Below are 23,635 nucleotides of genomic sequence, written 5' to 3' on the forward strand. Positions count from 1 at the left end.
AACGGTCTCTGCGCGGCCAAAGCAACGGCACAGAATGCGCTCCTCTCCGCAGCCGCGCACGACGTCGCATGCGGCAGTCAGTCATTCCGGTGAACAGCGAATGCGATTTGATGACGGCAACTTTTATACCTGCAAAGACTTTTCTGAACAGGGTTGCATTGGAAAAATTCTGTGGAGCTATGGCGAGTGCCTTGCACTTCTGCTCAGTTATCCTGAGTGCAGAAGGCGAAGCTGCACCGCAGCGTCTGTTCTTGAAGTGAAATTTGAACACGAACGTTATTCTTTGCGCTGACGTGTCGTGCCAGTAATCGTGTCTGTGTACAAATTCCCAGTGATGCTGAGTGACCGCATACACGACGAAAAATAATTACGTGGCTTTTTTTTCATACAGCGAAGCTGTATATGACTAGTTTCCAGCGGATCGACGTCCTTAGACTAAGAACCATGGGCCGATCCCGAAGATAGTGCGATACTGGGCCGACCCGCCGCAGCAGGCTTCGAGCACTCCGCCAACTTGCAAAAAAATGTTTAATATCTTGGGTCCAAATAAAACCCGTACCAGATATTAAGCTGATAAGAACAGATGCTACACTTTGACCCGCGTCGGCCATGTCTACGTTCGTACCGCCCGTTCTTTGTCGGCGTTCCAAGCGCCTGCGTATCTCCTTTCCTTCCGCTCTCCCGTCATGGCGGTCCCGTCGTCCACGTGAATTTGTATAAAAGTCACGGTGACTGAGTCCGTACCTATGTTCAAAATTCTGTGTCGCCTCTGTGTTGTATGCTAAACAGCTTCACTGGTCATCCACCTCCACAGAGCCCATGATTTTTCTTTTTTTACGCAGTCGTGAAGTTCCACAATTTGTAATATCATCCGATATTTTGATTCACGTCGAAGGATTGGCTGTACACATAGCCGAGCTGGCTTTGAGCTCCAAATGAATCGGAGGTCCTCTTCCAAAAAGATTCCAACTCCCGAGCTTCAACAGCAGTGTTTGTGCTCTGCCGGGGTAGTCAATGCAAATGAGTTGTCAGTGTTAGATCGACAGGGTTGTTTGAGAACAGCTTGCAGCCGGTATTACTTTTTCTCAAGCCCTGTGCTTCTTGCCAGCTAAATCATCGTGGGAGCAGCAACGATCTATTGCTGTAGCCGCAAGTAAACCCCAGCATGCCTGTGAAAGGAAGGTACGGTGCGGAGAGTTGTACTCCGTCTTGTATGGCAACTTTAAAAATTATGGGGTTTAACGTGCCAAAACCACTTTCTGATTATGAGGCACGCCGTAGTGGAGGACTCCGGAAATTTCGACCACCTGGGGATCTTTAACGTGCACCTAAATCTAATTACACGGTGTATGGCAACTTTCTACGGAGAGGCTTGGGCGGTGGTGGAAAGGGGTCCGGACTAAAAGCCATGAGCGCATTGTCTTACACCCCTTGGTGGGTCGACGGGAACGCTGTCGCGTTCCACTCTTGAAGGCGAAGCTTAAGCGTACTCCAATTTTTATTTCTTGATACTAATACCTGCAAGCCTCAGAGCGCCGTAAATAATTTAATAGCTTCTCTAGAGCCAGTTCCACTTTCGCTTTGCTGGACGACGTCACATTGTCCCGCTCTCACATGACCACATACTACGTCATGACGTCACAACAAAGTATCCTCCTGGGAAACGAAACCGGAACTGGCTATTTACGGCGCTCTGAGGCTCCGCCAGTTTTCTTGCTAGGATTCGGAGGCCTAGGACCTTCATTCAACGCGAAAAATAAATAAATGAATAGTCGGAAATATGGTGTCGGTATGCCCTTTTAAAACTATTATAACATTCATGCAGAATAGGTACTGAATGAGACGTTTTTTCGGCGTTTTTTTAACCATTAGGATATTGTGATTTTAAATTGGCATTGACAGTCCTGTCACCGGCAGGGTGGTTGAATTTGCTTAGAAATTCATAAATAATTTTACCTAACTGATAAACGAGATACCGAAACCGAAACGGGTAGCTCATTGTGTGACGTCACGACGAGTCGATGACGTCAGGTCCTACACCACCACAATGTAAACACACAGAAAGCGTGCTAAACACGCAGTACAGATGACGCTAACGCAATACAAGCGAAGCTGATGATCTTTCCTGACGGTACAGCGAGCTTTTACGGATTTTCCGAACTAGACAGCGGCGATTTCAGCGACGGTGGCGATGTAGTCTCTGACGTCACAAGCACAGGGTGGCCAGTAAAAAGTTATGAGTCAAGAATGCAGCCAATATTAAAATTCATTTTCAGGAAAACTAAATGACTTGCAGCCATATTGCTTGACAAAGATAATAAGAGTGTAGAAGAGAGCGTATATTGAACATTTTATTAAGATCAGTGGCCATGGAAAAATCGCCGGAGTTGCCCTTTAAGAAGGGTTGAAATCTGGGCCAGTTGGCTACATACTTGAACGAAAAAACCAGTCAAAAACACAAAGGACAAGAGGAGAGGCTCACACCACAACGACTGGACTATCAACTGAGCTTTATTAGAATCGGTGTAGTCCCAGCAAGGCCAGCAGAGCATGCGCAACTGCATCATCGCTAATCACAGAGCACGAAAAGACAAGGAACGCTTCTATCTTGACCGACCTAGAAATTCAAATTCTTTTTCAAGTAAGCGCACCGAGGTTGTACTAACGCAGTCGTCACCTAATAAACTGATGTAGTACGCTTCCAAGATTTCTCGCTGTTCTTTGCCCTTGCCCCTACCAAGAATCGTCACATTGCTGAACAAAGGGTAACAACCACACTCATTGCAATGGCGAGGCAAGTTTGCACCGTTATCTGACCCCAGGGAGGAGTGGTGCTCACGCAGGCGGTCATTAATACATCGACCGGTTTGGCCCTTTAAGCTACCTTGAATTTGAGATCTAGTGCGTTTTGCGTGCGTGTTCGTGTGCTATGCACACGTTTACTATGACTTTCTTTCATCCCTCATCGTACTATACTGCACTTAATTAAACAGCATGCCAACTGCCTGTATATTAGATGCATATAGGCTACTCCGGCCGGCAGCTCACGCACCAAGCAATTAGTGAAGTTTCATTTTCCCCCAGAGAACTGAATACTTCACAACACAAGCTGCGGACATGCAACCAAAGCGGACTCAATAAGGCAAATATATTTGTGTGCTGCTATTCACCGGTGCGTCAAAAGCGGTCGAAATTAATTCGCAGTACGACGTCCCTCACAGTCCGGGATTTGTTCTCGCACGTTTAACATAAACTATATACATATGATAGTTTAAGCTTCGAATCTTCTTTTCTTTTGTATGGCTGTTACTGAGTGGCGCTGGTCACTTAATTACTTTAGCGTCTTTATGCGAAACATAGCACTCTACGAACATTGGGCGTTGAGACAGAGTCCATAAATGCGCAAAAACGGGCAGAAGCAAAAAGCGCACTTAACAATAAATGATATTGTGCGCAAATAACCAGCCGGTGCGATCGACGCCGCGACACAGTTCCGTGAACGGACATTTAAGATTTTCGTTCAGTTTTTTCGCTCCGTGGCCGCGTGACAGGCTGTAACGTATACGTCACAACCCCATAAAGTTAGTACAACAACCACGTAATTCGCAATTTCTACAATGACAGAAACAATCGCTCCCTTTGGGTCCCATAGTTAACATTTCGGCAGTTCAGCGAAACAGCGAATGGACCAGGCAACATGTGCAGAACAGCAGACAGTTGCCACAAACGATGCAGAAAATACGCGGGGGCGGCCTGTCGCAACACTTGTTGCCTTGTTTTATGGCAAGCGCAAACACAACCAAAGTGCGGACTACGCAGACTTAAATGTCTAGTATGCACATCAACGAGGCGGCACAACGCACATACAGCAATGTAACATTAAGTGCACGCAGAGGCGAACGGAGCCCTCCACCACGTGTCTAACTCATCGAACATTTCGGTCGCACATGGCCGCATCGAAGCGCTGCTACTTCGCGGCGCGATGTACTCGCTGTCTTCGGGTCGACTCAGTATGTGGATGATGAAGAACGAGGGATGGGCGAATAGCACAAGCTCTTTAGTAACGGATCGACTACCACCCTATTTTTTTACTTTTCTTAAATTTTATTTATTGCACACTGCAGACCACAACAGGGTCCAAGCACGACAGGCATAACATAGTAAATGTACAACAAGAATGAGAATGCGGAACACAATTACAGTACAGATGGCGGAAAAAAAGAGTTGTTAACATTACGACGAAGTTGTAAGATGGTTCCATTCAGATATGGTACGTGGGAAAAAAAGAAAATTTATAGCAGTTAGCTTTCGCAAGATATGGCGTTAGTGATTCAGTCTTCGATTCGGATTTGATTCGGTCTTTGGATGGAATAGGCACTGTTCATAGTAGTAGTAAACGACTTTATTGGGGTCCCGAGGAGCTAGGCAGGGGGCCTGCTAGGCGGGGACCTACCCAGCCGTTGGCTAGTCCCATGTCGGAACAGAGAGGCCATGCCTCTCTGCGCGTTCACGGGCCTTCTGGACAGCCAGGAGCTGGACGTCTTGTTTCGGGTCTGTGATGGCCTTCGTCCAGTCTTCTTCTCGGTTAAAATCCTGTAACACAGGGCACTGCCACAGCATGTGACTTAATGAGCTAAATTCAGTGCCACAATCTGGGCAGAGAGGATCAATGTCCGGGTAGAGCATTTTCAGAAAGCTCCTAGAGGGGTAGGACCCCGTCTGGAGCATGCGGAACGTGCTAGCTTGCGGCCTGTTGAGCTTATGATGGGGGAAAGGAAAGCTCTGCCTATTCCCTCTGTAATGAGATGTGGTCTCACGAAAAGTAACTAGAGGATCACTGTGCACGAGCTCTCCCGAACTCACCCGAGACACCATCCCGTTGCGGAATATGAAACCTCGCGCACGGTCGTGGGCTATCTTATTGGGGTTCAGGTGACCCGGTAATATGTCTGGTCCCATGTGAGCTGGGAACCAAACTATGTGGTGAACAATGTCAGAGGGGTGTTTGCCGTTCGGAATCCTGGCTGCTTCTTTGGCTATCAACCCCGATGCGAACGCTCTAACGGCTGCTCGGGAGTCCGTGTACACGTAGTGCGTTTTGAGTCCAGTAATGCGATAGCTATAGCAGCCTGTTATAAATAGAAATTTTTGAAGTTTTCGACTGTTCCAAATCGCCAACTGTGCGCAATCAAGCATAAAATTGGAGAAACAGTGCCATGAATTTAATCCCGGTGGCCTTAGTAGAACACAAAAAATTAAACGCATGCTCCAGATTTCTCCGGCTAATTAAATCGCTACACTCGCCAATGAGTCGCGCATATGCGAACAAACTGCTTGTTTGCTTCTGATACCCCATTTGTGTTTTTGATGAACAACGCTTTATAACGTGCAATGTAATGGAATCAACTTACTAACGCTGTGAATTACTAACGGAAGGCACGTTGGTGACGTGCTCCCAGATCTAGAAAGTGCTCAATTATTTATTAAACGATACATTCGCTTCTGTCTTTACGCACGAAGACACAACATCGTGCCCTACCAAAAACATTCGCAGTGATATAGCGATGTCCGAAATAATTATTACAGAAGCCGGAATTCACTCATTATTAAAGAATCTTAATCTTCGGCGTCTGACCCTTCGTGGTTGCTAAGCGGATATATGGCGTTGCGCTGCTAAGCACGAGGTCGCGGGATCGAATCCCGGCGGCGGCGACCGCATTTAGATGGGGCCGAAATGCAAAAACGCCCATATACCGTACGTTGGGGGCACGTTAAAGGTCCTCAGGTGGTCAAAATTAATCCGTAGTCCCCAGCGTGCCTCATAATGAAATCGTGGTTTTGGCTCGTAAAACCCCATAATTCAATTCTATCTTCGGCGTCTGATCAGCTCGGGTTCAACAACACAATATTAAGAAATGCGTCGGCTAGCCTTTCATCATTCTATGTACCCTTTTCATGCAATCATCATCATTCCCGGTGGCTAAAATATTCTTCAAATGTGGCGATCGCTCATTGTCAAACAATTATCGCCCCATTTTCTTAACCAGCACGACCTGCAAAGTGATGGAACACGCACTCAGGTCATTATGCTGTGTCCGAAGAGCACTTCCACTCAACAGGGCGGTTTCCGCAAGCGAATTATTCGCGAGACTCGCGGCGTTTGCGCACGGCCTACACGCTGCACTACCAGATTCTGGATTCCAAGTAGACGCCATCTGTTTTTCTCGATTACTCGAAAGCTTTGGATCCTGTGCCTCACTACAGGCCATAGCAGAAACTGACGCAACTTAACATATACCATAAGGTCGTGGCATGGATTAAGGAGTTCCTATCACTTAGAACACGATATAAACAGCTCTAATTCCTCCTCTGTAGACATGTAACCACAGGTGTTCCCCTGGGTAGTATTCTAGGTCCAATGGTTTTTATAATTTATATTAATGACTTGCTTAATTGTGTGTCCTCATGCATTAGACTTTTCGCGAATGACTGCGTAGTATACCGTTCGATCCCCTTTATTACCGATCGTGTTATCCTGCAATCTGATCTTAACTGTATTACAAGTTAGTGCACGAAATGGCTGATGACGATCAATGAATTTAAAACCAAATTTACTACCCATCGTGATGCCCGCCTGTCAACCTGCCAACTGCGTATATATGCTTTAAATAACATTAATATGAAACTTTGTATTATATACAAATACCTTGGAATCCACATTCAATCTGACTTGGCATTATCACATAGATGTCACTACTGCCTCAGTTAACCGCTCGCTCAACCTAGCGAAATGTACTCTGAAGCACACACCTCCTAAGATACGTAAGCTCGTATACCTTACTATTGTTCGTCCGGAAATAGAATATGCCTCCGCCATTTAGGGGACCCCGATAAGGCATACCTTACTCGTAAGATTGAATCCTTGCAGTACCGTGCTTTGCGCTTTGTATTTTCTGATTATTCACGTCATTCTAGCATCCCGTCACCGAGAAGTCGAGCTCAGTTAGAAAGCTTATCACATCGTCACAATATCCCGCGTCTTTCACTCTTTCACAAAATTTGCCATCATTCAATTTTTCAAGATGATTTATTTCAGTCTCCTGAAGTCATATTTCCACACCACGATCACCCATGCAAAGTTAGGTGCCCAACATGCCGTTGTTTTGCAAGTTCATTCATACGTACGCACTATGGTGGAGTGGAATAATCTGCCATCGCACATCGCTACTGAAACTAACATAAGCAAGCTCCTGGAGCTACAGCACACTGAGCAGGCGGACTGTCATTCATGCTTTTCTTCGTCTTCTTTTTCATTTGTATTCACCGAAATTCATTTGATCATATTTAGCTATAATTTACTATTTTTGGGCTATTCTGGTTATTCTGTGTTGCGATCCTTCATAAAATATGTGCTCTGTACTAATTTTCAACGTATTGTAACTGGAATTCAGTGCACATGCACTGTATCATTCTCATTTCCTTATGTTGTGTTACGCTTGTAGTATGCTTTTCTTTGTCAACTTTTCTTTTATATTTATTACTGATTATTCGCGCTGTTTACGTTAGTGTTAAGATTCACCATAATATGTTCACTCATTGCTAATTATTGAAATACTGATGCATCGTATTAGCCCCGTCCACAATGCAATACTCTCTCTGAAGGCCTTCAGGAGTATTTTTGAAATAAAAGAAATAAATAGACAAGGGAGGATGTGTATATTGTTTTACAGTAATAGTGATAACGGCTGTTCATTATTCAGGAAACTAATAGAAAAATATCAGACATTCCATTCGCTTCTGGCATTACTCGATTCGCATACGATTCGGTCTCCAAAGTTACTATCCTCACATCCCTACGAAAAAAAACCTCTTGCATTCTGTGCCCTTCATTGGCATCTTTCAATGCATGCAGGCGTGCGCTCGCGACGCGAGGATTACTTATCGAACAGAAACGCTCGAGGGGTGAGTGCAATGAAAACACCGAACGGCGCAACTTCAAGAAAGGGGGTTTGGCTGGTGAAATGGTTGGCCTCTGCAACCGAGGAGAAATAGGCGGGCGGCAGTTTCAGTGCTTCTTGTCGGGGTGGCTTCAAACCAAAATGTTCTTGTTGGGTTACGCTATACATAGATCAATATAGATACATAATAATCATCATCTCATCATAATCATCAGCAGCCTATTTTTTATGCCCAGGATGAAGGCCTCTCGTGACAATCTACAATAACCTCTGCCTTGCGCTACATGATTCCATCTTGCGCCTGCAAATTCCTCATTTCATCACTCCACCTAACTTTCTCCCGTCCTCAACGGCGCTTACCTTCCCCCTGGCACCCATTCTGTAGCCCTAATTGTTCACCGATTATCTGCCCTACCAATTACATGGCCTGCCCAGCTCTATATTTTTCTCTTTTAATATCAGCTAGAATATCGGCTGTCCCCCTTTGCTCTCTGATCCACGCGCGTCCCTCTCTCCCTGTCTCTTAACGTTACGCCTAACATTTTTCGTTCCGTCGCTCTTTCCGCGTCCTTAACTTGTTCTCGAGCTTCCTTGTTAACCTCAAAGTTTCCGCCCCATATGTTAGCACCGGTAGAATGCAATCATCATCATCACCACCACCACCACCACCACCACCACCACCACCACCATCATCATCATCATCATCATCATCATCATCATCATCCTGTTCTACATCCCCTGCAGGACGAAGGCCTCTCCCTACGATCTCCAAGTAACCCTGTCCTGCGCCAACCGATTCCAACTGGCGCCCGCGAATTTCCTAATTTCATCGCTCCACCTAGTCTTCTGCCGTCCTCGACTGCACTTCCCTTCTCTTTGCACCGGTTCTGTAACCCTAATGGTCCAACGGTTATCTAACTGGCGCATTACATGACCAGCCCAGCTCCGTTTTTTTCTCTTGATGTCAATTAGAATATCGTCTACACCCGTTTGCTCTCTCATCCAAACCGCTCTTTTTCTGTCCCTTACCGTTATGCCTAGCAATCTTCGTTCCATCGCTTTTTCCGCGGTCCTTAACTTGTTCTCAAGCTTCTTTGTCAGTCTCCAAGTCTCTGCCCCATATGTCAGCACCAGGGGCGTAGCCAAGGGGGGGGGGGGTCTTATGGGGCTCGAGCCCCCCCCCCCCCCCCCCCCCGAAATCTTTTCGTGCTGTCATGCGCCGCCGACCGAAACAACTCCCGGGGCCGGAAATCATGCTCGGTTTTGTCTAGAATGTCCTTTTCACGCTCGGAAAGACATTTTAGCGCTAACGTTGCGAAATCGGGCTGGATCTCGCGGGAATGCCCATGCATCAGGAGTCACATATCGTATCGCAAGGAGCTCCATCCGAGCACTAAGTTTCGAGGGCGTTTTGATGTCGAGCGGGCTCGTCTCGGCATCTCGCGGAGGCCGCAGAATCTACGGAGCGCTTGGATTTCAATTCTGAAACTTTATGGGTGTAAAGTTCTCATAACCTTTTCATGCGAAAGGTGCATTGACATCTCCAAAGTCTTGCTTTAGATTTTTGATGCCGAAACTTTGTGGGTTTAATGCTGTTATAAACATTTGATGCCAAAGGTGCATTGAATTTTCTAAAGTCGTGCATTGGACCATACAACGAGACAAGCCAAATCAACACATTATCAGAGAAGTTGACAAAGCACGCCACGAGGTTCGATGAGACGAAGCGTTGTGGTGGTTCATTTGTGCCGTCATGTCATAAAAGAATATCAACATTTTTTTTCACCTGCGCCAAAGCATCCATGTCAAGACACTAAAGCCAGCAAAGGTAACTAAGTTCTTATTTATTTTTCTACTCGGACTTTTGTTTGCGAGGACACATTGAGCCTCCTTTTCTTTTCTTTTTTTTTTGTTCTCGATACCCGCGGTCTGCCGATCCAGACAGAGCGCATGCGTTTTCCTCTTGCTGCATCGACCACCGCGCGGCGCACTTCGATGCGCGTTCGTTTTTCTCTGGCCGACTGGATTTTCACCTGCATGGCAGAGTTTTGGGCGCTTTCTGGTTAGCAGACGAGAAAAAGAAACAATGCATAGTCGCTCGCCACCAGCACTGCGGGGACTCGACGGATTGCAACGCGTTCGCTTGAGCGCAACCTCTGGAAAATTTTGTCTCGCCGGTGTAGGATACCCAGCATTATGCGTAATGTTCTGTGTGGACCAAGCGTCTCACGTTTTCTTCGATATTCCTTCGGTAGCCACACTAGGTGCCCAAAGTAGGCATTCAATTGTAGCCAACATGCTTTCCTTTGCGCTATGTCATTTCGGTGCCCCCTTCCCCACAAAAGGAAAAAAAAAAAGACGTTTCGGCGCAGCGAATTGTCGCATGGTGAAAGTTCGATTTTGTTACTTCTATTGCGGAAAGTAATGGGCCACGGGACACTTCAGTTGCCGGATACTCTTATTATAATATTGCGATAGCAGCTATATGGCGACTCTAGGAACATTCCTGCCGTCGCCGTCGCCCTCATGTTTTGCATAAATAAAGTTCAAGGGCGATAACATCGTGACCGCGCGCCGCATGCTGTATTTGCGTGAGGGCAGGGGAGGGGCGACATGGGTGAGCCGATGATGGTGGCTCAGTCTTGTGTGCGCAAGGGAGAAAAGCGGGGAGGAAGCGCGCCACCTTCCGTCGCACGCGATACAATGGGAGATTGGAGTGGGGGGGGGAGGGCTGTGATCTGTGAATCTGTGGTTGCGCAACATGTTTATTTGCATTGTTTGACGCATCATATATAGTGACTTTTTCTTACTACGTATACTTATTGAAGACTTATACGTATATTTAAATATGTTGTTGCGAGGTTTTGTGTATATGCGCAGTGAACTTTGTTTCCAGTGACACTTTTTTGCCCTTTAACAAGCTATGTCTTCACATTTGTATATTCCATTGTATCTTCGCATTTCTAACGTACGAGGGCTAGTCAGTTGAAAGAGCGCCAACTCACTCCGCGCAATAATGGTTCCGTTCATTATTTGCGAGGCATGCGCATAGCACATAGGCATCTCATTTACAAAAGGGACATGTGAGGATAAATCTTCTTTAATGCTCTCATACACTGGGTTGAACATGGTTGCGTGACATAATGGACGCTCCAAAAGTTGAATAGCGTGGTGTCCTGAGGTTTTTGACAGATGAACATGTTTCCCAAAGAGAAATTAGTCGCCGTATGGCTGCCGTGTGTGTTGAACATTGCGTTTCATTGGCCACTGTGAAGCGTTGGAGCAAACGGTTCAAAGAAGGACGTGAAAGTTGCAAAGACGATCAATGACCGAGCCAAAGCCGCCGTGCAATCACGCCCAACACAATTGCGAAGGCTAATTAGACAAGAACGGAAGATAAGCATCGATGTGAATTGGCAGGGCGTGTGAACATCAGTCACGGTTCGGGTCACACCATAATTCATGAACATCTCGGTTATCGGCTCTTGTGTGGGCAATGAATGCCCAAGACCTTTAGCCATCGCCAGAACACGGAGAAGTTCGGCGCTGCCTTGACTCATCTAATCCCGTATCACGATGAGGGTGACGACTTTTTGTCTGCAATTGGAACCGGCGACGAATCATGGTGCGCTACTACTAGCGTGAAGCACTACGGCAAAGCTTACAGTGAAAACATTTGAATTCACCTTCCTCAAGGAAAGGAAAGACCGTCATTTCTGCCAGAAAGGTGTTGTCTACTTTTTTTTTTTTCGATCGTCAAGGGTCATTATTGGTCGAATTTGCTAAACCTGGAGACACTATCAATAGTTTCCTATATTGTGAAACGTCGGATCGGCTGCACGTCGCAATCAAGAACAAGCGACGTGGAAAATTGAGCAATGAGATAATCTTGCTCCACAACATTGACCGTCGCCACGTCGCTGATGTGGTTAATACAAGATTGGCAAAGTTCAAGGGGAAACGCCGCAACATCCGCCATACAGCCCAGACCTGTCGCCTTGCGACTTCCACAGTTGGGAGCATTTGAAAAAACTGCTCAAGGGAACCAGATTCGTGTAGGACGATGAAGTAGAGTCAGTTAGATTTTTGAAGCAACACAAGGAGTTTTATGAGACGGGAATTACGCGACTCGTTAGTGAGTGGGACAAATGTCTAAATGCTCATGGAGACTACTTTTAAAGAAAGTACCCCGTTTGTCACATATTGGCATTGGCTCCCTTTTATTTGACTCGCCTTCTTATATTTAGCAGAACTCCTGCTTTTGATATGTGCTCTCTGTTTTGACTATAGTTTCAGTGCAATTACTCACAATACATGACCGATGACAGCTGCTGTTGCGCAATACATTGGAACAAAGGACAGCGTCATTGAGATTTTTCCCTGGCTGTTGCATATATAGAAAAATGTAAACAAGGTTCTTGAATGACATGGAGAGAGATAGAGAGAGAGAGAGAGAGAGAGATGCAAATGAGAGAAATGCCGGGAGGCTAACAAATTTTCATTAAAATATTTGCCCTCAACTTGTACATTTCATGGCCTTTACATTTTTCATATCAGCGGCATGCACTGCTTTGCTGGTTTCAAACTGATATAGTTCTAAAGTTCGTCTGACATTTGCTTTACTTATTAAATATACAGAAAACATGATATAAGATATTTCGGGCATAATTTTCAGACGTACGAGTATATTCTTTTATGAAAAAATACAAATTTTACTTGTCTTGACAGTGCGTAGCGTTCAAGAATTCGTTTGCAGCATCTTTGGCAATGGCAACGCAGTTATTATAATGTTTAATGTATTTGGTCCATCGACTGTTTCTATGAGGAGGAGGCCGAGCTGCAAAGTGAGCCCCCCCCGAACGAAATTTCTGGCTACGCCACTGGTCAGCACTGGTAAAATGCACTGATCGTACACCTTCCTTTTCAGTGATAATAGCAAGCTTCCAGTCAGGAGCTGACAACATCTGCTGTATACAATCCAACCCATTTTTATTCTTCTATGAATTTCCTTCCGATGATCAGGGTTCCCTGTGATTAATGGACCTACATAAATGTACTCCTTTACAGACTCTTGAGGCTGACTGACGATCCTGAACTCTTGTTCCTTTGCCCGGCTATTCATCATTACCTTTGTCTTCTGCATATTAATCTTCAAACCAGCTCTAAAACTCTCTCTGTTAAGGTCCTCAATCATTTGTTGTAGCTCGTCTGCATTGTAGCTGAATTGAACAATGTCATCGGCAAATGAAGGTTGCTAAGATATTCGCCGTCGATCCTTACTCGTAAGCCTTCCAAGTTTATTAGCTTGAATACTGCTTCCAAGCACGCAGTGAATAGCATTGGAGAGATTGTATCTCCCTGTCTGACAGCTTTCTTTGTAGGTATCTTCCTGCTTTAATTGCGAAGAATTACGGTAGCTGTAGAACATCTGTAGATATTTTCCAAGGCATTTACGTAAGCGTTCTGTACTCCTTGATTACGCAATGCCTCAATGACTGCTGTTGTCTCTACTGAATCCAATGCTTTTTCGTAATCTATGAAAGCCATATAGAGAGGATTACTGTACTCTGCGGATTTATCGATAACCTGATTAATGACATGGATGTGATCCATTGTACAGTATCCCTTCCTGAAGCCAGCCTGTTCCCTTGGTTGCCTTAAGTCCAGTGTTGCTCTTATTCTATTGGAGATAATTTTGGTAAATATTTTATATAATACTGGGAGCAAGCTAATGGGCGTATATTTTTTCAATTCTTTAACGTTCCTTTTTTTGTGGATTAGTATTATGCTTCCATACTTCCAGTTTTCTGGGACCCTTGCAGTCGATAGAGACTTCATATAAAGAGCCGCCAGTTTGCCAAGCAGTATGTCTCCTCCATCTTTGATTAAATCGACTGTTATTCAATCTTCTCCTGCCGCTCTTCCCCGTTTCATGTCTTACAAGGCCCTTCTGACCTCATCTCTAGTTATAGGAGGAGTTTCTGTATCCTGTTTATTTATGTTTGCAATGCAACGACTGCACACTTTTCTTCTCAACGATAGTGGTAAGCTCCCAGTCAGGATTTGGAAATACCTGCCGTATGCACTGCAGCCCATTTTTATTCCTCTGTAAGTTTTCTTCTTATGATCAGGATCCCCTGCGAGTAATTGACCTAGATAAACGTATCCTGCACAAACTCTAGAGGCTGACTGGCGATAATGAATTTTTGTTCCCTTGCCAGGCCATTGAACATTACCTTTGCCTTCTGCAAATTAATCTTCAATCTTACTCTTGTACTTTCTCGGTTAAAGTCCCGAGTCATTTGTTGCAATTAGTCCCCCGCGTTACTGAACAGGACAATGTCATCTGCAAACGTTCAGTTTGCAGATGACATTGTCCCTTGATTGTCCCTTGTCCTTGTCCCTTGTCCCGAGATATTCGCCCTTGATCTTCACTCCTAAGCCTGGCCAGTCTAATAGCTTGAATATTTCTAAGCATGCAGTGAATAGCATTGGAGATATTGTGTGTCCTTACCTGAACCATTTCTTACTACAGGTACAATATCGCGTTGAACATATTCTGATAAACACCTATTGTCTGTCCTGATATATATGTATATATATATATATATTGTGAGCATTATTCATACGCTTCATATTCTCACCTGTACATACTCATCATCACCGTTTTGGGGCCTGGTGGTGGGGCTCTCTCTCAAGAGAATAAAGAGGAGACTGGCTGCCTAAACCTCGTCTCACAATATATACAAGATAACCGAACACATCACCAGTGAGGGCACAAGTGAAGCCTCAGCCAGGAGCCTTGGCTTCCTCTATTCGCCCATTCCTGACAAGGTGTTGATCGTACCACTCCATTCTCGTTAAGATAACCGAATAGTATCTTAAGGTCGCATATGTGCCTTAGATACTGGCCTTACGCGCTACGGGGGATGTTCAATCAAACGCCCTTTCAGCGAGATCCGTCACCCCGCCGCCGATAAAGCAGCCGAGAAGCGGCGAAGAGCGACGCGTCGGCCGCCGAGCGCCCGCGGCCAGTCTGTCCCGGCGCCCCGCGGCGCCGATCGAGCGTCCCCAGCGGGAAGCCGGCGACAGGATAGCTGGACGCGATTCGACGTCGCACCTGCGTGCATATTGCGTTCTGCGGACACAGAGCACGCACTGACCTCTTGACCACCACTCCCCAAAGAGACGACGCATGTATATGTGCGTACATGCCCTGTCAAAAGCACGCAGGCCACCACACGCTTGACATGAGCTGTCGCCAGTCTGTATGGTGGTGGTTCGATGAAAGAGCTTCGGCTAGAATCTCCCGCAAGGACTGTGAAGGCCGGGCGGCGTACGCGACCGGGCGTAGTCGGAGCGTATATATGCACAACTTTCAATGACAGGAACCAAGCGCGGACAGCTCTTGTCCTGTGGCGATTTTTTATTTGTGTGTGTGTTGTGTGTGCTTGTGTGCACGCGCAAGCGAACAATAAGTGTCATGCACTCCTGTGGTGAGCGATTGTACTCGGCGAGGCTTATTATTACTATTATTATTCTTTTTGATGCGAAAGCGTCACATGGCCCACGGAGCGAAAAAGGCGGCGTCTCACCTACAGGAGCGAAACTGCACACAACTTCCCGTCGACGCCACGTCACGAGCGCGCCTCGACGGAGCAGAGCGGGCGAATGCAGCGCTAGCGCGCCAGGTGTTGCATAAGGGAGAGGGAAACGCCGCGAAGCTACGTCACCCTCGCTCTCGGAAGCCTGTGTTATCCGCGCGTTCCTTGCCCGCGCAAGCTCTCGCCTGCGCTCTAACTGCGCGCTCTAACTGCGCCTCGGTAATGCCAAATCGAAACGCGCCAAGCGTCTCAACGCGCTCGCTTGCCCGTGAGGAGCTCATAACTCGAAGCACCACTCATTGGCGTTCAACGGCACATTAATTCGTTCGCATTCACAACTCATAAGATGCGCTTAGGTGTCCTTGGATTGTTTCTTTTTAATGCTGATAATCATACTCTCCATGCACCGCTTGAAAAAGCCCAAATTACGCTTGGAGTGATCGTTATGCTGTTGGCGATGACACTTGTACTTTCGCTTCCCTGGGGCACGAGACGAAACAGTTCCGCCACGTATATATACGTTCCCCTTTCCACGAACTCAGAGAAGCGGATAACACATCATCGCACTTTCAGCACGCTACTTCAACGATTCTATTTGGCTACACAAGAATAGCACATAATGTTCTAAGCACTGAACAAGTAGGCAACGCAGTAGCAACGCTTGTACCTCAGCGCGTAAAAGAAAATGCATGACGAGGCGAAAAGTAATCTTTCGTTCCACGAGATGAGAATCAGTTTCACAGTGGCGGCAATGAAAGCGTTTCGACGACCTCTGGGTAAAGGTGACTTCACCCCAGGCGAGTTGTCAGGCTGCTTTCGCGAAGCACGGTGCACACATTGGGAGAGTGCGCGTTGATGTTTGCGTCTGGCCGCTGGACGCCTTCCCGCTGCCTTCGGTGTATGCGTCGGAGGATGCTCACCTCGAGCCGTCATCAAGTGATAATGCTGCTTATCACCGATCGCCAAGAGTTCTCTCTTCCTGTATTTTACGCTCACCTCGTGTTCTTAGTTCGAGCATATATTGCAGACGCTTTTCCTTCAGAGACTTGTCTCCTCTCCAGGAAAGCTTGCTCTCCATGACGCGCCGCCCACGCCCGCCATCGACACCGAAGCATATAGTATATGCGTGGGAACCACTTAACGAACGCACCGTTGCCAACAGATGGCGCGACTCACCGATGAATAGCGTAGTGTCCTTGCCTAGGTGCTATAACCAACGAACAGTGGAGTAAACGGAAACATTTCAACCTGCAAAGTTCAACTAGCGGAGCTCCCAAAGAGCAGCGATTCCCTCTGTAAGGATTGGGAGGTCAATCCCACAGTTCGTAACCAGTTGTCAAGATTGGAGTCGGGCATGAATTAGGTGGTAGCTGCCCCATGCCGTCGTCCAACTTATGCACGCTGAGGACGTTGTTGAAGCGAAGAACTGCTTCTCATCGAGAACGAGGAATATGGGTTTATTTACAGTATCTGCATAAGGACGTTGCAGTTCATCAGCCGCACAACAGCGGTTTATAAACACTCGGTCCTCCCTCGATCCCAAGGTGAGGGAATCGTTCGACCAGGCACCGTAGACGAGCCGCCTCTCTGCGGGAGGGACACACACACACCCACTTCCGCACAAGTTCACAGTACCCACCGACGTCAGAAGGTCTTCGCAGAACTCGGGGCTTACTTCAGGAAAGGCACATCTTATTCCCCGAGCTGACCCCCGCAGCGCGGCCGCCGGTTGTCCATTGTCTTGCGTCTTGAACGGCGCGTGGGAAGGGGCCTCCAACTACGTTCCCCCGGGCACTCCTCCGCTCGCGGCAGACAAGATCGGCGGTGGCGTGTTCAGTCTTAAAGCGTGGTTCGTCGAACTCATCTCGGCAATCCCGCGACACAGAGTGGGGGACGTGGAGCATTGTCCTGCGGACACAGTAGACTTAGTGACGCCGTGTGGATAGAGGGTTGCGGTGGCGTTCCAAGAAAAGTTGACGCCGCTGTCGCAACTGGCTGGCAAAACTTGCACCTCAGCGGGCCGTTCTTAACAGCGCCTCCATGGCCCGGAAAATCTCCACTGTCCAGTGTTGACAACCGCTGGGCAGGAAGACAACGGCTGGTGGCCAGGGGGTGATGCCTTGGCTCGCAGCGACCACTTGTGTAATGATGTCACCGCCCCAAAACATCCAACAAGGACAGGCAACTGCAAAACGAACCCCACAACACGGCTCTGCGCCGAGATGACGTACCTTGGATCTCACTTTAGACCCGCTAGGCTTCAAAGAGAACATAAGTGCAGAAACAAAAAATGCTGCATTTCGCTATGCCAATTTTTGAAGCAATTTCGTGCTGACAAATACAGCAATCATGGAGGGAATCCTGCTAAATGAGAGGGGATCTTCTTGGCTTAACAAAATTAACAATAATAACCCTAAAATTTAGGCGGGTCCCTTAAACGCAGAATTCAAATTAGCCTGCTGAAACCATCCTCATTGCTATGCAACTTTCCCTTCTTATATCTAACGGAGAAGTTGTACTCGTGGAGAGTGAGACTCCATCGGAGCAAGCGGCCATTTTTGTGTGACATTTGATTGAGCCACGTCAGAGGACAGTGGTTGGTCTCGAAGATGAACTTCGTTCCGTACAAGTAACACGACAACTTCTGGGCGGCCCAAACTAAACAAGCGCATTCCTTCTCTGAAGCGCTGTATGCTTCCTCTCTTACAGTTAGTTTATGGCTGGCATAGAGGATAGGATGCTCCACGTTATCGTCGCCGACCTGACTAAACCACGCCCATACCTCTGTCGCTTGCGTCGCATTGAACTATGAATTCCTTTTTGTAGTCTGGCGCGCGAAGCACAGGACGAGATACCAATAGCGTTTTCAAACTTTGGAAAGCGTTCTCTCTGTCCTTATGAGAACACCTGTTTGAGGTGCGATACGTGTTGTTCCCAGCTGTCCGAAAAAATTGCTACATCATCAAGATATGGCAAGGCGAACTCCTGCAAGTCTTTTAGGAGAATATCCCTTAACTTAGAGAAGCTAAACGGCGCGTTCTTCAGCCCGAGGCTGAGTGCGAGAGGGCGAAAAGTGCCTACAGGTGAGATAATTAAATGCGGCATAGCCGCTGGCACTTTCTGAAAGGGCAACTTGCCAGTATCCCCGCACGAGATCTATAGATGAAATATATTTAGCAGCGCTAACTCTTTCAATTCGTTCCTCAATGTTGGGTATCGGGTACAGCTGATCCCTAGTGTTAGCATTTAACTTCCTGTAGCCAACACACGGACGAGGGTCCTTGTTAGGGGTTTCTACAAGTATTAGCGGTGACGTGTATAGTCGCTCTCAGCAGGCTCAATAACTCCCAACTCTAGCATGCGCTGTATCTCTGCCTCCATAATTTCTCTCTGTCGTGTACCCTGTACACCCTGTAAGACTTTGATCTTACGGCGAGACAACTTGGCATTCTGGCACGCACGATCTCCTTAGCAGAGTGGAATACCGTACATACAAGGCGCACAAGACTGCACCGACTAAACCCATCACTTCAACTCAGACCTCCAGCCGGTGTGCACCGGCGTGAAGCGTCTCTTCTGTGTCGGTTATGGCTTGGAGTGGCCTTCACGAATGCCTACTCAGCACTAATTGGAATGGCTGATAGTCCTGCATGTGATGTTTGCGCATGCGAGGAGAACATTGACCACATATTGTGCCATTGTCCTCAATTTCAAGCACAAAGACAGTATTTGTCCGACACATTGAGGAAACTAGACGATCGTCCTCTGAGTGAACAGACAATATTAGAGCACCGTCCCGACCGATCATCGGCTCAGAAAGCAGTGAAGGCACTTTTGTGTTTTCTCAGAACTTCTGGTTTGCTCGAGCGACTTTAACTGAAGTGCTGTCCGTACACGTACCCACACCTTCTCTCTCCCTTCTTTCTCTTCCCCTTCTCCTTTCCCCCAGTGTAGGGTAGCCAACCAGACTATTGACTGGTTAACATCCCTGCCTTCCTGTATTCTTCTCTCTCTCTTTGATCTTACGGGTTCGGTTGATGTCAGCTCTATTTCATGCGTTATTAGTTCGGTTCTACCTGGCCGATCGCTGAATCTGTCGAGATATTCCCCTAACACCCCTTTTAGCTCATTTAGCTGCTCGGGTCTAAGAGCGTGCGAGCTTACCGAATGTTTTACTACTTCTTCTAGGCCGATTTCAGAGTTGGAGGTCGCCTTATACTCAAACTTGGTACTAGTGCCATCCTGCTCTTTGATGGTATAGTTAACGACTCCGCTCCACTCTACATACGGCTTCATCAAATTGCAGTGATATATCCTCACCTCCTTCCTGCGACCGGGCATTTTCAGAGCAGTTAGTATCTGAAAGTTTGTGCAACACTTTAACGGGCCCGTCCCAGTGAACTTCAAGCTTGTTCTTTCTTGAAGGTTTGAGGATCATTACCTGGTCTCCGGCGTTAAACGTACGAAGCCTCGCATTCTTGTCGTAATAGAATTTGGCGTTCTTTTGAGCTACTCCCATGTTCTTTTCGACTAGTTCTTGGGTTGCGCTTAGCCGTTCCAGCAGATTTATCTCGTGTTCAACCACTGTAGGACTCTCTCCTCTTTCCTCCCACATCTCTCTTAACATTCTCAGTGGAGAACGGAGTGTCCTCCCATACACTAGTTCTGCTGGCGAGAACCCTGTAGCCTCATGTGGAAACGTTCGCAAAGCAAACAAAGTTGCCGGCAGACAGTTCTCCCAGTCCTCCTTGTGCTCGTAACAGAGCGCACGGAAATCTCGCTTAAACGCTGAATGCCACCTCTCTGCACTGTTTGACTGAGGGTGATAGACGGAACTGTGTATAAACTTTACCCCGCACTCTTGCAAAAAAGTGTAAGTCAGTGCGCTGGTGAATACTGACCCTTGATCCGCCTGAATTTCGGCTGGAAACCCAACTCGTGCAAATGCCGTCAAAAGCGCCTCTACTACTTCGGTGGAGCTGAGCTCTTTAGGAGGGATTGCTTCTGGAAACTTTGTAGCCGGACACAGCATGGTAAGCAAGTACCTGTAACCCGATTTTGTTTTTGGTAGAGGCCCTACCGTATCTATCACAAGTCGTCCGAAAGGTTCTGTTATTAAGGGCACTGCCTTTAGTGGAGCTTTCCATGTCTTTCCTGGTTTACCCGAGCGCTGGCAGGCGTCGCATGATCTTACAAAGTTTTCTACGTCTTTGAAACAGCCAGGCCAGTAGTATTTTATAAGCAGTCTTTCCTTTGATTTGTTTATGCCTAGGTGGTGGGACCACCCATTTCCATGACAGAGACTCAAAAGGTCCTCCCTGTACATAGTAGGTACGACTAATTGATCTAGAATCCTACCGTTTCGATCTCTGTAGTGCCGATACAACAATCCTCCTCTCTCATGTATCGTCACGTTGCGCCTAGCAATGCCTTCTTTATCTGTGTGATGTAATTTAGCCAAGCTGTCATCATTCTTTTGCTCCGCTGCCAGTCACTCTCAGTCCACGCGTAAGAGCTGATCAAATTTCTTTGAGGCTGATGGTAGTAATTACCCTGTCTCGTTGCGAGTGCATCAGCGAGCTCTTCCTGCAGGGGTGAACTTTGACACCCTAGCGATACGCTCTCATTGAGCTGGTCAGCTGGCGGGCTTTCCTCAACTGTTTTTTCATGCCTCGGGCCTAGCTCGGATTCGGGTATTGAAGTCCCCTTTTCTGCTTCCGATGGAGCAGCTTGTGCATTTCCAGCCGAAAGCGATGCGATTTTACGAGCTTGGCCTCGCGTCAATGCCTGTACTATGCCCTCTCCCAGTTTAAGCCCTTTTTCAAGCAGTAACCCATTCGAACGATTCAAAAAAATGTAAGGGTACTGCAGTGACAAAAATTTGTAAACTGCAGCCTCGGTCACTAGCTCCCCGAATGGTACACTGATTTTGACTTTGGCCATGGGCAGACACACGCTGTTTTCTTCTACAACCTGTTTAATCCATGCTACTTCTCCAGTAAGGTCATCTACCGTCATGTAAGACGGATGGACAATGTCCATCGTGGCGGCACTGTCTCTTAGCACCCGGCATGGTTCGCCATTAACTTGCGGGTCGTGAAGATATGAGCTCAAAAGTTCCATATTCTCGTCTTTTTCATTTACGTAGGAAAAAACTACACTAGGCTTTCCGCAGTTCACAGCGTTATGTCCCAGTTTGTGGCACTTATAGAAGCGGATCGGCCTAAAAGATTCGAATTTTCTTTTCTGCTCTTTTTGTACGGTTTCCCCGTTCGGTTTCTCCTCGCTCTTTTCTGCGGGCTTTTCCTCCACGTCTACAGGCTCCATTCGTCTAGTCTGCAAACCCCTTTTGAACGGACATGGTTTCCGCGGTTCTTTTCGACCGTCCCAATTACCGTCGTCGGCGTTCAGCTTTCTACGCGTTGCGTACTCTTCGGCTGATTCCGCCGCCCTTTCTACAGGTGCACGGTCCGGAGCCGACGTCAGAGAGGCTTCGTAGAACTCGGAGCTGACCCGGGTAGCTGGCCCGGGTAGCCATTGTCCTGCGTCTTGGTCGGCGCGTGGGAAGGGGTCCCCGACGACGTTCCCGCGGCAGCTCTCCCGCTCGCGGCCGACCCCGTTGGCAGTGCCGTGTTGCGGCACAAAGCCTGCTTCATCGAACTCATTCAGTCCCAATCACGACGAGGCCGTTTAGTTAAAATGGCGACGAGGTGATGCCGTGGCTAGAGGTTTGCGGCGGCGCTCCAGGAAAAGATGACGCCCGTTGGCGCAACTGGCAGGCAAAACTTGCACGTTATCGGGCCGTTCTTGACAGGGTGTACATACGGCTTGGTGATGCGGTTTAGGCGGCGACGACGTATGTAGCATACACGCAAGAGCGCGTAGTGCCTCCTCTGTGACGAGAACTACTGGGGAAGACTAAGGACTGAACGGGCGAGATATGACGCCACGCTTTAACATATCTTCCATTGGAGTTGTAATTTCAGCGATTTCACAAGCAGTAACACGGCGAGGGTTGTGACGAACGGGCGCATGGGAGCCAGTGTTGGCTTTGTGACGAGCAAGAGTAGTACAGCCAAGTTCGCTCACTGATAACGTCTTATCACCTTCGAAATTTCGTCAGCAATGCTTGGGTATCGGACTTCTCGAATGAGGTTAGGTTTGGGCCGAAACGGAACAAATTCCGGTCGACCGAGTCATCGCCACTGCCTGTAGAAGTACACAGTGTTGCACTGCTTCGAGGACGGAGAAGGGCTGAATAAGGCCTGCCCCAAACGCCAACACAGTTCCAGATAGTAGGCGCAGTGGGCTGTCTGATAGGTTGAACACAAGCTAGACAGCAAATGCAGAAGAACAGCAGTGCATTAAAGAGCGTGGGACGGCAAATTCATTGCCTGGTCGCGAGCAGATAGTGCAGTCAACAAAGACATCCGCATCTAAGCATGCGTCCACGTCGCCGTGAACGGGTGCCCACGCAGCAGAAGACAAGGGTATATAGTTACCGTAGCTGTTGCCAGCACAGGAAGCGGTGGTGGTGGGCGAACATGTTCATTTTTGTGGGGCTTCAGCACGCGGTTGTTTGCGCACATATCCATGTTGAGAGGGCGCGTGCTCTCGTGCGAAAGTAAGATACATGATTACGCAACGACGAAGCGCCATTGCTGAGCAAGGAGCGAGCTCCTGCAGCCACGTGGCTGCCCAACTTAAAGATAGAGCGCACACACGAGGCCAGCACTTTATTTGCGACTGTGTTCGCTGCCATGTCAGGTGCCAGATCGTGAGGGAGCAATCCTGTTATGCAGCCGGTGTGATTAAAGTTCATGCGTACGCCCAGCGTTGAGCACCAGTAGCAGCCCAAAATTGAAGCTGCCAAAGGTTTTCCACCACAATGAATGCGACACTTACACTTTTTCCGAAAGCAGTCACAGTCATCGACGTTTCTCCAAGGGATGGTAGACGAGTTCCGCCAGCTAGGAGGAGGCCGGCGGGTGCGGCCGTAGCCATCTTCACATGGTACTGAACGGGGAGTAAATTCGGTGTCATGAAATTAAAAGCTGCACCGGTGTCCGCTAG

The 23,635-nt window shown here is 47.6% G+C and overlaps 1 long non-coding RNA gene and 1 pseudogene across 1 annotated transcript in view; both read right to left on the reverse strand.

Moving 5' to 3' along the window:
* LOC129382219 (uncharacterized) overlaps window positions 1-23,635 on the reverse strand; it is a 78,681-nt gene that overhangs the window by 20,970 nt on the left and 34,076 nt on the right. The window lies entirely within an intron of this gene.
* Window positions 440-611, reverse strand: LOC126521755 (U2 spliceosomal RNA; annotated as a pseudogene).

This window comes from Dermacentor andersoni, chromosome 6 (genome assembly GCF_023375885.2).
Source record: "Dermacentor andersoni chromosome 6, qqDerAnde1_hic_scaffold, whole genome shotgun sequence".
Lineage (NCBI taxonomy): Eukaryota > Metazoa > Arthropoda > Arachnida > Ixodida > Ixodidae > Dermacentor > Dermacentor andersoni.